The sequence below is a fragment of the Canis aureus genome, chromosome 3, assembly GCF_053574225.1.
Source record: "Canis aureus isolate CA01 chromosome 3, VMU_Caureus_v.1.0, whole genome shotgun sequence".
Lineage (NCBI taxonomy): Eukaryota > Metazoa > Chordata > Mammalia > Carnivora > Canidae > Canis > Canis aureus.
In genome coordinates, this window is record NC_135613.1 from 84,176,957 (window position 1) to 84,191,441 (window position 14,485).

A 14,485-nucleotide genomic window follows, 5' to 3' on the forward strand; every position below is an offset into this window, starting at 1 on the left:
TGCGCGGGTGCCCAGCACCGGGAGCACCACGGACGACTCCGAGCAGATCCCAAAGTTTCCATCCCTTAAACAGACAAGGACGGTCTTTAAAACATAAAAATAAATAAAAATAAAAATTTCAGTGGGGTGCATTTGAAGATTTAATTGGGTTTATTAAATGACTTCTGAATCGGACAGCATCCCATCTGGCAAGTAGAGGGGGGCTCCACTGATTGAAACAAAAGAAAGGTGCTTAAAGGCAAAAAGCATTAAAAAAAAAAAAAAAGGCAGAAGCCCTTGGGTGGTTGAGCGTCCACCTTGGTCTCAGGTCATGATCCCAGGGTCCTAGGATCGAGCCCTGCATTGGGGCTCCCTCTCTCTCTCTCTCTCTCTCACACTATCTCTCACTATCTTTGTCTCTGTCTCTCTCTCAAATAAAATCTTTGAAAAAAAAAAAAAGAAGAAGAAAGGAATTTATTAGCAAGGAATGCGTTGTATAAGCAAGTTTGCCCTCCTAAGGGGAGGGGAAGGGGCCTCTCTGGAAATTTCCTAGTGCTGGCCAGGACATTTCTCGTGCTGACTGGTTAAAGCCTGCATTCCTAGGATGCTGAAGCTGCCCTTGGGTTAGGCATTAAGTCTGGGTTTGCTGACTTGGCCCAAGTGACACCATCTTGGGCCTGTGGTTTTCTTTTCAACAACAGTAAAGACATAGAAACAGCTTCCTTGAAAATTGGCTTTCTTATTCTTACAGGATGACTGCAACGAGGGCCCGGAGCCTTACACATTAGGGTCCACGCTAAGCACTCGCTCCCTTCAAAGTGCAATTTCAAACTAGCCCTGAGCGGAGTCCGATTACATTGGAAGATATATTTATTCCGTGTATCAAACAAAAATTCAACTGAGAAATTTAAAAGCTTTTTTGAACGATTCATGAGTCAGCCAGCCTTCCATCTAGCAAGTAGAAAGGAGCCCCCATCAAGCTGCAGGAAAGGGAGAGAGGAAATTATTAGCAGAGGATCCCTGGTTTTAGGCAAGGTCGCTCTCCTAGGGGAACGGAAGGGATCTACCAGTAAATCTCCTGGTGCTGGCCTGGCCATTCCACGTTGGCTGGCCAAAGGTGACTCGGGGAGGAGCGGCTGAATCTGTACTTAGGGTAGGGTGGGTGTTAGGTGTGGGTGTGCTGACGTGGGGCCCTGAACAGTAAGTGACTCCACTGGGGGCCTGTGGTTTTCTTCTTGACATTTGTGAATTTTATAAAACATGCATATCAGAAACATACATAGGTCATTAAACTTACAGCCTGATGAATGTTCACCAAGTGGACCCAACTGTGAAACCAGCACCCAGATCAAAACACAGAATATTACAGGGAACACCCGGGTGGCTCAGTGGTTGCATGTCTGCCTTTGGCTCAGGGTGCGATCCCGGAGTCCTGGGATTGAGTCCTGCATTGGGCTCCCCACAGAGAGCCTGCTTCTCCCTCTGCCTGTGTCTCTGCCTCTCTCTGTGTGTCTCTCATGAATCAATATTTTTTTTAAAAAATCTAAAAAAAAATTTTTTTTTAAACAGAATATTACAAAATCCCAAGAGTCCCCTAGGCCTACTTCCGGTCAGAACTCCACCTCCCAGGTCACCCCCCGCCCCGTCAGAACTGCCCCCAGCCCCAGGGCAATTGCCATTCTAATACTCTAGATTAACTTTCCTGGGTTTTTAAAATTTATATAGTAAAATCATAGACTCCGTACACCTTAGTGACTGGCTTGTCTCACTCAGCGTGAGTTTGTGAGATTCATTCTTCCTGTGTGTGGTTGAACTCATTCTCACTGTTGTACGGTATTTCGGGGAGTAAGTATCCTACAGTCTATTCATCCATTCTGCTATTGGGCATTTGGGTAGTTTCCAGATTGGAGACATTGGTAACAGGGATGTTGTGAACCTTCTAGAACACATCTTTTGGTAAACATAGGCATGCAAATCTGTTGGGTACATATTTTGGAGTGGAATTACAGTTCCGAGAAATAGATTTCAAAGGTAAAGAAGCAAACTCAAGTTTGATACAGACTTGACTGTAGCAAGAAATGAAGTCCATGATCGTGGGAAACGAACAAGGGGTGGTAGAAAGGGAGGTGGGTGGGGGGGTGGGGGTGACTGGGTGATGGGCACTGAGGGGGGCACTTGATCGGATGAGCACTTGATGGGTGTTATGCTGTATGTTGGCAAATTGAACTCCAATAAAAAATTAAAAATTAAAAAAAAAAGAAGTCCATGATCGTAGCACACCCAAGGTGGCCATGAGCAGCAGAGGGAGCGTGCTTGTGAAAGCACAGCTATAATATTGTGACACATGTACAAATCTCAAGGAGATTGTTCAGAGAAGCACCAGATTTCTTTTAAATGATGGGAAAGAGCCTTGGGAAAAGATCACAGAATCACCCAGATAAATAAGGCTGATGGGTGAGGCCAATATCTATCTTTAGAGAATCTGCATAAGATCATACGGTTATTCTTCATTCTTATACGCAGAACTTTCTGATGAAGAGAGCTAGAACCACTGGGGAAAGGAGACAAGCAGAAGACGGGGAGGATGCCATATGTGTATGTGGGCCCTAAAAAATCTGCACTGGGAGCTATTTATAACCCTGAATGGGGGTGAGGAGGCAGGTGTTACCTTAAGGAAAGAACGTTGCATGTCACCATTCTCTGTCTTGGGTCCTCACACTGCGTGGGACCAGAAGATCCCCTCACCAATATATACAAAATATTTCTGAACAATGTTACGTCATTTCCCCTCTTTGAAGGTAAGTGACAAAATTAATCTTCCCATTTCTAAAACAGAAAAACGAAGTCCCAGCGGAGTCTGCATTTTCTAATTTCAGTTGCAGTCAATGCTTTTGGAAGTTCTGTCCTTAGTAACCATAGTGGCCTGGCCTGTGAACCAGACTGAGCCAGGCTCCTGGGCGCTCGCCGTGAGGCACCATGGCTGGGCCTACGGCGCCATCTTGCGTCCACAGTGAGGCAGCCACCCGTTGCAGACGTTCTAGCAAGTTTTACTTCCTTGGTATTGGGTACTATGCCTCCTCACCCCTTTCATGAAGTGCAGGGCATTCAGAGATTGGGAAGATAGCTTTAGCGTTCTGGTTTTAACTACCATATGGCTTTGGACAGCTTATTTTGACCTCATTGTGCCTCAGTTTCCAAAACCTGAAAATGGAGATAAAAGCGAGAAACTCAGTTTCTCAGAGGAGTATGCAAGTTAAGCAATAGAAGGCGCACAGAATGTTTGTCCACGTGGTAATGACTCTATACATGGTAACCACAAAGCATGTTCCCTTGAAGAGTTGATAGTCTCTTGGGGGAGGTGGGCGTGTAAGTGCAACATAGAAAATACACGACAAGTAATGAATAAGAAATACAAACCTTGGGGGATCCCTGGTGGCTCAGAGGTTTCGTGCCTGCCTTCGGCCCAGGGCATAGTCCCGGAGACCCGGGATTGAGTCCTACATTGGGCCCCCTGCGTGGAGCCTGCTTCTTTCTCTGCCTGTCACTCTGCCTCTGTGTGTGTGTGTCTCTCATGAATAAATAAATAAATAAAAATTTAAAAAAAAAGAAAAGAAATACAAACCTTTTATGAATATTCAATCCACGTAGACGAGCACCAAAACTAACGTTGCCTTCACATGTGACCTTCAAACATTACCCATGAACACTGTTTTGATCTCAGGGTCCCAGGGTGGCTCTGACGGTTGAGTGTCTGGCTTCCACTCAGGTCGTGATCCAGGGTCCTGGGATTGAGTCCTTTGTGGGGCTCCTTGCTCAGCCGGGAGCTTGCTTATCCCTCTGCCTGCACTCACCTTGCTTGTGTGCATGCTCACTCTCTCTCTCTCTCTCTCTCTCTAACAAATAAATAAAAACAAAATCTTTAAAAAAAAATTTTTTTTTTTTTTACTTTTTTGATCTCAGTCAAAAAATAAGTACATACTGGGGCACCTGGCTGGCTTAGTCAGAAAAGCGTGTGCCTCCTGGGGTCATGAGTTCAAGCCCCACCTTGGGGATAGAGATTACATAAATAAATAGATAGATGATAGATAGATAGATAGATGGTAGATAGGTAAGAATAAGTACATCCTAAAACAACAATCAGGGACCTCTTGTGTGAACAAAGAACTTTCAGGCATAGGTAAGTTACCTACCACCTACCATCATTTTGTTTCAAGCTATATTTCTCACACCTTGGTTGTTAGATACGAACAATAGATAGGTTGTTAGATACCATGTGTATGTATTATCATTTCACAATTTCATTTCATCCATAACAGATATTCTCTAAGTTCATGAACCTTAGAGAGTTAGAGCCAAAGACTATGGTTGACCAGAATAATGGCATTTAAGTAACAGCAGAGTCTCTGCCTCTAGCTCATCCCAGCAAAGCCAGGGGGAGGCAGTTCCCCTTCAGTCTCGGCTCTCGCTCTTCTCCTGGGTGGTTTAAGAATTTTTGGTGAGATGCAAAACCCTGTAAACTGTGCTTACTGGGCCCAGCAGGAGAAGAAAGGGACGTGGGGCATGTAGCCCCCCTGTAGCCTCCAGACTCTACCAACAGCCTTCTGCGCAAGCAGCTCCCCTCCTCTGGTCAGGTGGTTCTCCCTCTCTTTGCTAGAGCTGCTTTCCTAATGACTCTCTTTACTGGTACTAAAATCTCTCCCCTTGCCCACCCTGGAGCCCTACTGGGTCCCGAGGCTGAGCCCTCTAACTCTCCCCCTGGGACTCTTCTAGGCACCATTAACTGCTTCGGGCCTGAGCGCAGACCCCCAGCGAATCCACAACGTGAGAGTGGATGCGGCAGGCCGCAGTGGGGACTGGAGCCTGCTGCTCCAGAAGACAGTGCCCCACGTCCCTTCTTCCCCTGCTGGGCCCACACGGGGGAGCCTCAGGCCTGCTTCTCCAGCCAGACACTTGGTCCTCGCCTCTCTCAGGTACAGCCTCCAGGAAGCCCAGTTTACAGGGTTTTGCATCTCACCCAAAATTAGCAGGCGTGAAAAGAAAAAACAACAACAGAAAAATACCATCCATAATGAAGAGAAAAAGCAAACATGAAGCCACATCCAGAAACAACACAGATTATGTACAGTTAGTGGATAAGAACATGGCAGGTTCCCTGCAACCGCTGCATGTAACAGTTGCCTACATGTTCAAGGTAGAGGGGAGACTGGATGTGTCGGGAGAGACGTGGAAGGTACAGGAAGACCCAAGTTGAACTTCTGAGAATAGCACTTAATTCTTTTTTAATTTTTAAAATATTTTTAAGAGGCAGGGGAGGGGCAATGGGGGAGGGAAAGAGAGAGAATCCTGAGCAGGCTCCACGCCCAGTGCGAATCCTGCTGTGGGGCTTGAGCCCACGACCCTGAGATCAGGGCCTGAGCCAAAACCACGAATCGGAGGCTTAACGGACTGGACCACACAGGCACCCCTGTGTCCTAATATTTAAGAGCATCTCTAATAGAAATACTAATTAAAATAAAGATAGAAAGAAATGACTTAAACATGGTGAAACTGTTCATCAAAAACGTTCAACTTCAGCTTTCAATCACGATGGAATAACAGAGACTGGAGTTACCCTCCCTCCTTAAACAACCAAATGCTGGACAGAATATGTGAAACAGGAGTTTTCGGACATTGCACCTCCACCAGGGCAGGTCAGTGACCCTGGAGAGAAGGAAAACAAGGGAGGTGACCCCAAAAAGTGTCCCCGAGTCTCCAGGCTGTATGGGGGAGGGGGAAACCAACACAGAGCCCAGGATTCTCACCCGGCTGAGGAGACAGTTTCAGAGCTCGAGGAGGGCAAGGTGATGAAAATTGTTAGCAAAGGATCAGAGGGGGAGATGGAGAGAGAGAGAGACACAGAGAGAGAGAAAGAGAGAGAGCGCGCTCCGGAGATGGCAGAGGGCACCACGCACCCTCCAGCTGCGGCCCAGGTGTATGGCAGGTGGAAGGAAGCCTCCAGGGCCTGGAGCCAACACCAGGGAGGGGGAGGCAGATCAAGCTGGGGCGCTCACCCAGGGCAGGGATCGTGCCCCCACCCCCACTAGCCAGGTGGGGACACTGCCTCTTCCCTGAACCTCGGACACAGGGCTCAGAAGCACAGTGCCTCAGTGGGACCGAATTGGCCTTTGATGAAAAGTTGGCTTAGAGATGCTGGGTGGCTCAGTGGTTGGGCACCTGCCTTGGGCTCAGGGCATGACCCCGAGGTCCCAGGATCAAGTCCCACATCAGGCTCCCTGCATGGAGCCTGCTTCTCCCTCTGCCTGGGTCTCTGCCTCTCTCTGTGTGTCTCATGAATAAATAAATAACATCTTTTAAAAGAAAGAAAGAAAGAAAAAGAAAAGTTGGCTTAGACCTGTCCTATCAGACCCTTAAAAGCAAGCCTCAAAAAAAATCAAACCCATTCCAAGTAATTTACTGCATTTTTAACCCAGTCCATAAAAATCTAAAGGAATTTTAAAAAGCCAGAGCCTGATAAGGTACAAGTACAATGTCAGGTATCCGATCAAACATTACCAGGTATGCAAATAAGCAGGAACTATGACCTGTAACTGGAGGGAAAAATCTATCCATTGATCCAAAAAAAAAAAAAAAACCCACAATTCAGGAGAACACCCATTAACTATATTTTAGCCAAGATTTCACACTCTTGCCTCATCAGAGCTGTTAGCACCAGATGCCACCTCAAAATTACAGAATTGGCAGATTTCCTTTCCCTGATTTTTGGTGCTAACAAACCAAAAAGTTGTTAAAGGGGAAGAGAAACCAAAGCTGGACCGACCTAGGTTATTTCTAAGGAATTCTCTATGCTTCAAGGTTTCCAGTCCTGCTTCGCTCGGCTCTGTTCCATTCTTCCTGCCTTCCATCATTCGTCCTTCCTTCTCCTGGTAAGTGCATTCCTGTTTTTGTTTTTCACAAAAAAAAAAAAAAAATTCAAAAACAAAAACAAAAACTCAAATATATATATATTTATGTATGTGTATATATATATATGTTTTATATACACACACCAACTTATGCACAGCCACTACTAAATGCTTCTAGGTTGTCCTTTTTGCTTTAGATCTTTCAAATAATAGAAAACATTTATATTACGCTGCTATGTGCCAAGCACAGTAAGTGCCACACAAATCTGTATATATTCTCATATGAAATACATGTTTCGGCGATTAGATCAGCCCCGTGTAATAGGTATTATCATCATTCTTATCTTACAGTTGTAAAAATTGAGGCACGGGGAGGTTTAGAAGGCTGCACTAAGTCACACGGCTCATAACTGGCAGCTTTGGGTTTGGGCTCAGATCATCAACAACCGGAGCCCACGATTTCCATCATAAACTCTACTGCCTGTAACTGAAGTACAGAGGCTATAGAGCAGACCACCTATTTTTTAAAAATTAAACTACACAGACGTAACCAGCACAGATCCCTCTCATTCTTTTCCTTCCCCACGTCCCTCCAAGGAGCCACTAATCTGCAGGGGTTCCCACACACGGTCTCCCCCTCACCTCTTCCCACCTATGGATCTCAGATGAAGATGATTGAGTGAATCCCATTACCCAGCCTCCACCGCCATCGTTAACTATGATTCAGTGTGTTTTGTATGTAGCTTCTAAATTCCGTATTTCACCCATGTTGGTGGTGGTGGTGGTGGTGGTGGTGGTGGTGGTGGTGTGCGTGTGAGCTTTAAATTTATATAAAGGGCATTTTACTACATAGACCTTGTATTATTCCTTATTATTTTTACTCAGCACTGTTTTTACAACATATCCATGTTGTTATATAAATTTCATCGCTGCTTCTAATGTGCACAGCATTCCCTCGCATGCAGCAACTGCATTTGTCTAATCGTCTCCAACTACAATGACCATTTCTAGACATGTCTTGCTGTGAGCCTGTGTGTGAATTTCTCTGGAACACATGAATCCTTAATTTTTTCTTAAAGATTTTATTTATTTATTCATGAGAGACACAGAGAGAGAGAGGTAGAGACACAGGCAGAGGGAGAAGCAGGCTCCACACAGGGAGCCCTATGTGGGATTAGATCCCAAGACCCCGGGATCACGCCCTGAACAAAAGGCAGATGCTCAACTGCTGAGCCACCCAGACGCCCCTGGTTTTTGATACCTTTACTGAGCTATAACTTACCAAAAAAATTCACCCATTCTAACTGCACAATTTAATGGTTTTTAGTTAATTTTTGAAGATGTGCAAATATCACCAAGCTGAGTTGTAGAAAACTTCCATTGTCCCACAGTATTCCACCTTGCCCAACTGCCATCAGTCCCTACCCCATCTCCCACCCCAGCCCCAGGCAACCATTCATCTGCTTTTCAATCTCTATACGTTTGTCTTCTCTGAGCACCTCTTATAAATGGAATCATTTTGTATGTGGTCTTTTCTTTTTTTTTAATATTTTATTTATTTATCCATGAGAGACACAGAGAGACATAGGCAGAGGAAGAAGCAGGCTCCCTGTGGAGAGCCCGATGTGAGACTTGATCCCAGACCCCAGGATCACGACCTGGGCCGAAGGCAGATGCTCAACCACGGAGCCACCTAGGGGTCCTGTGGTCTTTTCTATCTAGCTTTTTTCACTTAGTTTTTTGCATAGGTTTTACAGTCATACATGTTAAAACTTCTATTAGTGTTCATTTATTTCTGCTGTTGAGTAGGATTGTACTTCATAGATGTAACACGTCATCCATTCACCAGTGGACTGACATTTGAATTGTTTCCAGTTTTGAATATTATATATAATGCTAGTATGAAAATTTGCTTGTAAGTCTTTTACATATTTTCATTTCTCTTGGATATACAGCTAAGAGTGAAATTTCTGGGTCACATGATAGTTTAACTTTATAAGAAACTGCCAAATTGTAATCTAGAGTGGCTGTACCATTTTACACTGCTATAAGCAATATATGAGGGCTCCAGTTTCTCCACATCCTCCTCAACTCTTACTATTTTCTGGGGTTTTTCATTTTTATTTCCATAATTGTTCCTGATTAATATCATCTTGGGTTTTTTGCAGGGGAGTCTGTATTTTTTTATTCTAATCATCTTAGTGAGTGTATTGATATCTCATTATGGTTTAATTTGCATTTTCCTAGTAATTTCCATTTTCCTTTCCGGGCTTTTTTTTTTTTTTTTTAAAGATTATTTAGTTATTTGAGAGACGGAGAGCACACACACAAGTGGAGGGGGCAGAGGGAGAGGGAGAGAGAATCTCAAGCAGGTTTCCCACTGAGTGCAGAGCCTGGCACAGGGCTCGATCCCAGTACCCAGGGATCGTGACCTGAGCTAAAACCAAGAATTGGATGCTCAATCAACTAAACCACCCATGTGCCCCTCTTTTTATGAGCTTTTAGATATTCACATATCTTTGTCGGTGAAATGTCTGTTTAAGCACTTTGCCTGTTTTTTAATTGGGCCTCCTTACTATTAAATTGTAAGACTTCTTAGTACATCCTAGATAAAAATCCTTTATAGGATATACAACTGGGAAATAGTTTCCCCTAGCCTGTGGCTTAACTTCATTTTCACACTGGTGTCTTTTGAGTTTTTAATTTTGACAATGCCCAGTTTATCAAATTCTTCTTTCATTGATCATGCTGTTGGTATGGATATCTCGGGTCCTCTCTGGTCTATCCTGTGCAGACATGTGGGAACTTATCCAGACCTTATGGCTGTCTCATGTTCCTGATATTCCTGTTAATTTTTTTGGTCAGTCCCCCAGTTAATTGTTGCAGGACTGCAACCTCAGTCTAGCTGAGCCACTGGTTTTACCTGCTTGTTTGCTCCTGAGATCATAACTATTACTTCCAGTCCTGCTAGGAGTAAGTTTTTCTATGCTTATTCAGAACCAAGGGAGATCCCTCTGGCAGTGAAGCTCTGGGTTTTCACAGCTTGAACATCCTGGTACAATATCCCACAATCTGAGGCAGCAGAAATGGGAGCAGTCTCAGGTAAGATAGTCACAGAATTTACTGGGTTTGTTGTTTGTTGGGTTTTTTTTTAAGATTTTATTTATTTGAGGGATCCCTGGGTGGCGCAGCGGTTTGGCGCCTGCCTTTGGCCCAGGGCGCGATCCTGGAGACCCGGGATCGAATCCCACGTCGGGCTCCCGGTGCATGGAGCCTGCTTCTCCCTCTGCCTGTGTCTCTGCCTCTCTCTCTCTCTGTATGACTATCATAAATAAACAAAAATAAATTAAAAAAAAAAGATTTTATTTATTTGAAAGAGAGAGCATGAGCAGGGGTCAGGGGGACAGAGGGTGAGGGACAAGCAGACTTCCCATTGAATGGGGAGCTCTACACAGGGTTCCATGCTAGGACACTGGGACTGTGACCTCAGCTGAAGGTAGATGCTTAACCAACTGAGCCCCAGAACTGTTTTTATTCAAAGTTTAATAGTTTATTAATAACTGCCTCTAAAGTAGTCATATGCCTTTGGTCTATTTCTAGAGCCCTAGAATGATTATTTTGACAATTTAGTCCAGTTTTGTGATTAACTTTGGAGGAGAGAATTTGCTGAGGAATTCCTTCTTGGCCCTGAGCAATACTGGTTTGGGAGATAGAATAATGCAGGCAAAATGACACTTTTCCTCCAAGACTTGGAACAAGACAAGGGTGCCTACTCTCACCACTCCCACTCAGCAAAGTACCAGAAGTCATAGCCACAGTAATCAGACAAGTAAAAGAAATAAAAGGTATCAAAACCAGAAAAGAAGTCAAGCTTTATTTGTAGATAATATGGTCTTATGGAAAACCCTAAAGACTCTACCAAGAAACTGTTGAAACTAATAAACAAATTCATTTAAATTGCAGGATACAAGTCAACATATACATAGCAGTTGTGTTTCTTTCTGTGCAGAAAGTCACAAAAAGTCAGTTTATTACAAAAAAATCATTGCCAAGACCAACAAAATATCAAGAAAAAAATAGTCAAGAAAACAATGTCATTCAAAATAGCATCCAAAAAAAAAAAAAATACTCAGGAGTAAACTTAACCAAAGAGTTCAAAGGTCTGTAAAACTATAGGACTTTGATTAAAGAAACTGAAGACATGAATAAGAAGAAAGAGATCTAATTTTTATGGATTAGAAGATTTAATATTACTAAAATGCCTATACTATCTAAAGTCATCCATAGATTTGATCAAGTCTTCAAGTCTATCTCTTTCTATCTCTGTCCAATGGGTTTTTCCCACACAAATAGAATAAAAACAATTTTAAAATATGTATGGAATCAAAGAAGACCATGAGTAACCAAGGAAATCTTGAGAAAGAAGAACAAAGTTGTATGCATCTCAATTTCTGATCTCAAACTATACGGCAAAGCTATAATAATCAAAATACTATGACCCTGGCTTAAAAATAGACACACAGACCAATGGAACAGAATCAAAAGCCCAGAAATAAAGCATTGCATGTATGGTCAACTAATATTTGACAAAGGAGCCAAGAACACTTAATGGAGAAAAGACAGTGTCTTCAAGAAATGGTGCTGGGGAAACCTGAATATTCACACGAAAAAGAATGAAATTGGACACCCTCCTACACCACTCACAAAAATTAACTGGAAATGAGAAAAAGGAATTAACTCAAAATGAGACTTAAACATAAGAACTGAAATCATAAAACTCCTAGAGGAAGGCATAGAGGAAAAGCCCCTTGACATTGGTCTTGGTGATGATTTTTTGGATATGACACCAAAAGTACAAGCAACACAAGCAAAAATTAATAAGTGGGACTGTGTCAAACTGAAAAGTTCTGCACAGCAAAAGAAAGAATCAACAAAATGAAAACAAAACCTACAGAATCAGCAAATATTTGTAAATTGTGTATCTGGTAAGGGATTAATATCCAAAATAGTTGAGAAACTCACACAACTCAATAACAAAAACAAAAAAACAGGACAATAATCTGACTTTTACGTGGGCAAAGGACTTGAAAAGACATTTGTTTTTCAAAGAAGGCATACACATGGCCAACAGGTACATGAGATGTACCTGTTGAAGATGCTCCACATCACTCATCATCAAGGAAATGCAAATCAGCATCACAATGAGCTATCACCTCATTCATAACCCAATAAAGCTGAAAAAATTGAGCATTTTTACTTATTTTACTGGCTATTGTTCCTCTTTTTTAAAGTGGCTATTTAACTCCTTTGTTTATGTTTAAATGTGTTGTGTGTTTACTTCTCACCGGCTTGTAGACAATATTTGTATATTTTGCATATGCATCCCTCATCAGATACACGTTGCAAATATTTTCTCCCAGTCTGTGGCTGTCCTTTTCAGTTTCTTAACACTGTCCTTTTTTTTTTTTTTTTTTTTTAAAGATTTTATTTATTTATGATAGTCACACAGAGAGAGAGAGAGGCAGAGACACAGGCAGAGGGAGAAGCAGGCTCCATGCAGGGAGCCCGATGTGGGATTCGATCCCGGGTCTCCAGGATCGCGCCCTGGGCCAAAGGCAGGCGCCAAACCGCTGCGCCACCCAGGGATCCCTCTTAACACTGTCCTTTTCAAAACACAAGTTCTTAATAAGGTCTCATCTATGAATCTTTTCTTTTATGATTGATGCTTTTTAATGCACTTTATAGGAATATTTTCTTATTCCCCAGGTTGTAAAGATAATTTTTTCTATATTGTCTTCTAAAGCCTTTTTTGTTTTGCCTTTCACAATTAGATCTACAATCCACTGTAATCGATTGTGTGTACCTGTGAGAGGGAGGGATCAGTGTATAAGAATTTCTGTATCGAGGCACAATTGACTCGGCTCTGTTTATCGAAAGGTGACCCTTTCCTGCGGTGTATTGCACTGCACACTCTGGCATAAAGCAAGCGACTGTATGTGGATGCGCCAGCTTCTGGACTCCGTTTCCTGCTCTTTTTGATAATTAGTCTATTCTTGGGCCTATTTCCATACTATTGTGTTTACTGCAACTTCATAGTAAGTCTTGATATCTGATCATGTTAATCCTTCAGCTTTGTTCTTCAAGTTTGTCTTAGCTCTTCTTACCCTTTTTGCATTTCTGTATTTGTCTTATTTTTTTATTATTTTTATTTTTATTAATAATAAATTTATTTTTTATTGGTGTTCAATTTTGTATTTGTTTTAAAATCAGTTTGTTTTTCACTCTCTCTCTCTTCCACACACACACACACACACACACACACCTTCCAGTGATTGACTGAGATGGCATTGAATCTATAGATCAATTTACAGATGATTAGATCATTATTATACGGAGTCTTTCAAAATATGAACATGGTGTATCTCTCTTTTTCATAGGTCTTTAAATTCTTTCAATATAGTTTTACAGGTTTTTTTTTTAATTTTTTTTTTAATTTTTATTTATTTATGATAGTCACACACAGAGAGAGAGAGAGAGAGAGAGAGGCAGAGACACAGGCAGAGGGAGAAGCAGGCTCCATGCACCGGGAGCCCGACGTGGGATTCGATCCCGGGTCTCCAGGATTGCGCCCTGGGCCAGAGGCAGGCGCCAAACCGCTGCGCCACCCAGGGATCCCAGTTTTACAGGTTTTGGGGTAGAAGTCTTGGCCATGCAGTGTTAGATTTATTAATGTCAATTATCTCATTAGAAATTGCCAAATGGTGGGGCACCTGGGTGGCTCAGTTGGTTGAGCCTCTGACTCTTAATTTCAGCTCAGGTCATGATCTCAGGGTCGTGAGATGGAGCCCCCCCATCCCAACTCTCCCTGTTCTGGGCATGGAGCCTGCTTAAGATTCTCTCTCTCTGCCCCTCCTGCCCTCCTGTGCTTGCTCTCTCTCTCTCAAAAAAAAAAAAAAAAATGCCAAATGGTGATTTTCTAATTCTATCATTCATTCTGAACTTATTAGCTAGAATTTTTCTACAAATATTCTCTGAAACTATCTAATTTCTCTGCTATATAGTTCATTGAAGAAAACCAAGATAAGCGCACCTGGATGGCACAGCTAGTCGGGCATCTGACTCCTGCTCAGGCCTGATCTCAGGGTCATGAGATCCAGCTCCACATGGGAAGACCAGCACGGAGTCTGCCTGGAATTCTCTCTCTCTCTCTCTCTCTCCCTTTGCCCCTCCTGTTCATGCTCTCTCTCTAAAATAAATAAGATGTTTTGAAGAAGGAGAAAGAAGAGGAGGAGGAGGAAGAGAGAAAGAAGAGGAAGAAAGAGGAGGAGGAGGGGGGCAGGATAAATACTTCATTCTTTTCCTTTAGTTACTAATAAGTTGGTGCCCTCAGCGACCCCCAAAACTATCTGACTAGTTTTGCCCTTGTTGGTAAAGGACATCTCGTGTGCAGTGTTTCAGTCCCCAGCCAGCACCCGGAGAATGGGCCTTGGGCCTGGAACACTTCCTGACCAAGAGACACAGAGCCCACGCACCGGTGCCAGGCTCACAGCCTTCCTCTGTTTAAACATGCCTGTCGACGGCCTCAAGCACACCCCAAGCATTCA

The 14,485-nt window shown here is 43.0% G+C and overlaps 1 protein-coding gene across 1 annotated transcript in view; it reads left to right on the plus strand.

Annotated features, from left to right (window-relative positions):
- Nucleotides 1–6,696: 6,696 nt before the first annotated feature.
- The window catches only part of TMEM45B (transmembrane protein 45B), a 48,295-nt gene continuing 40,506 nt past the window's right edge, over nucleotides 6,697–14,485 (plus strand). Inside the window, exon 1 of the mRNA XM_077894180.1 lies at nucleotides 6,697–6,902. The gene's annotated coding sequence lies outside the window, so the exon portion shown is untranslated. The remainder of the gene's footprint in view (nucleotides 6,903–14,485) is intronic.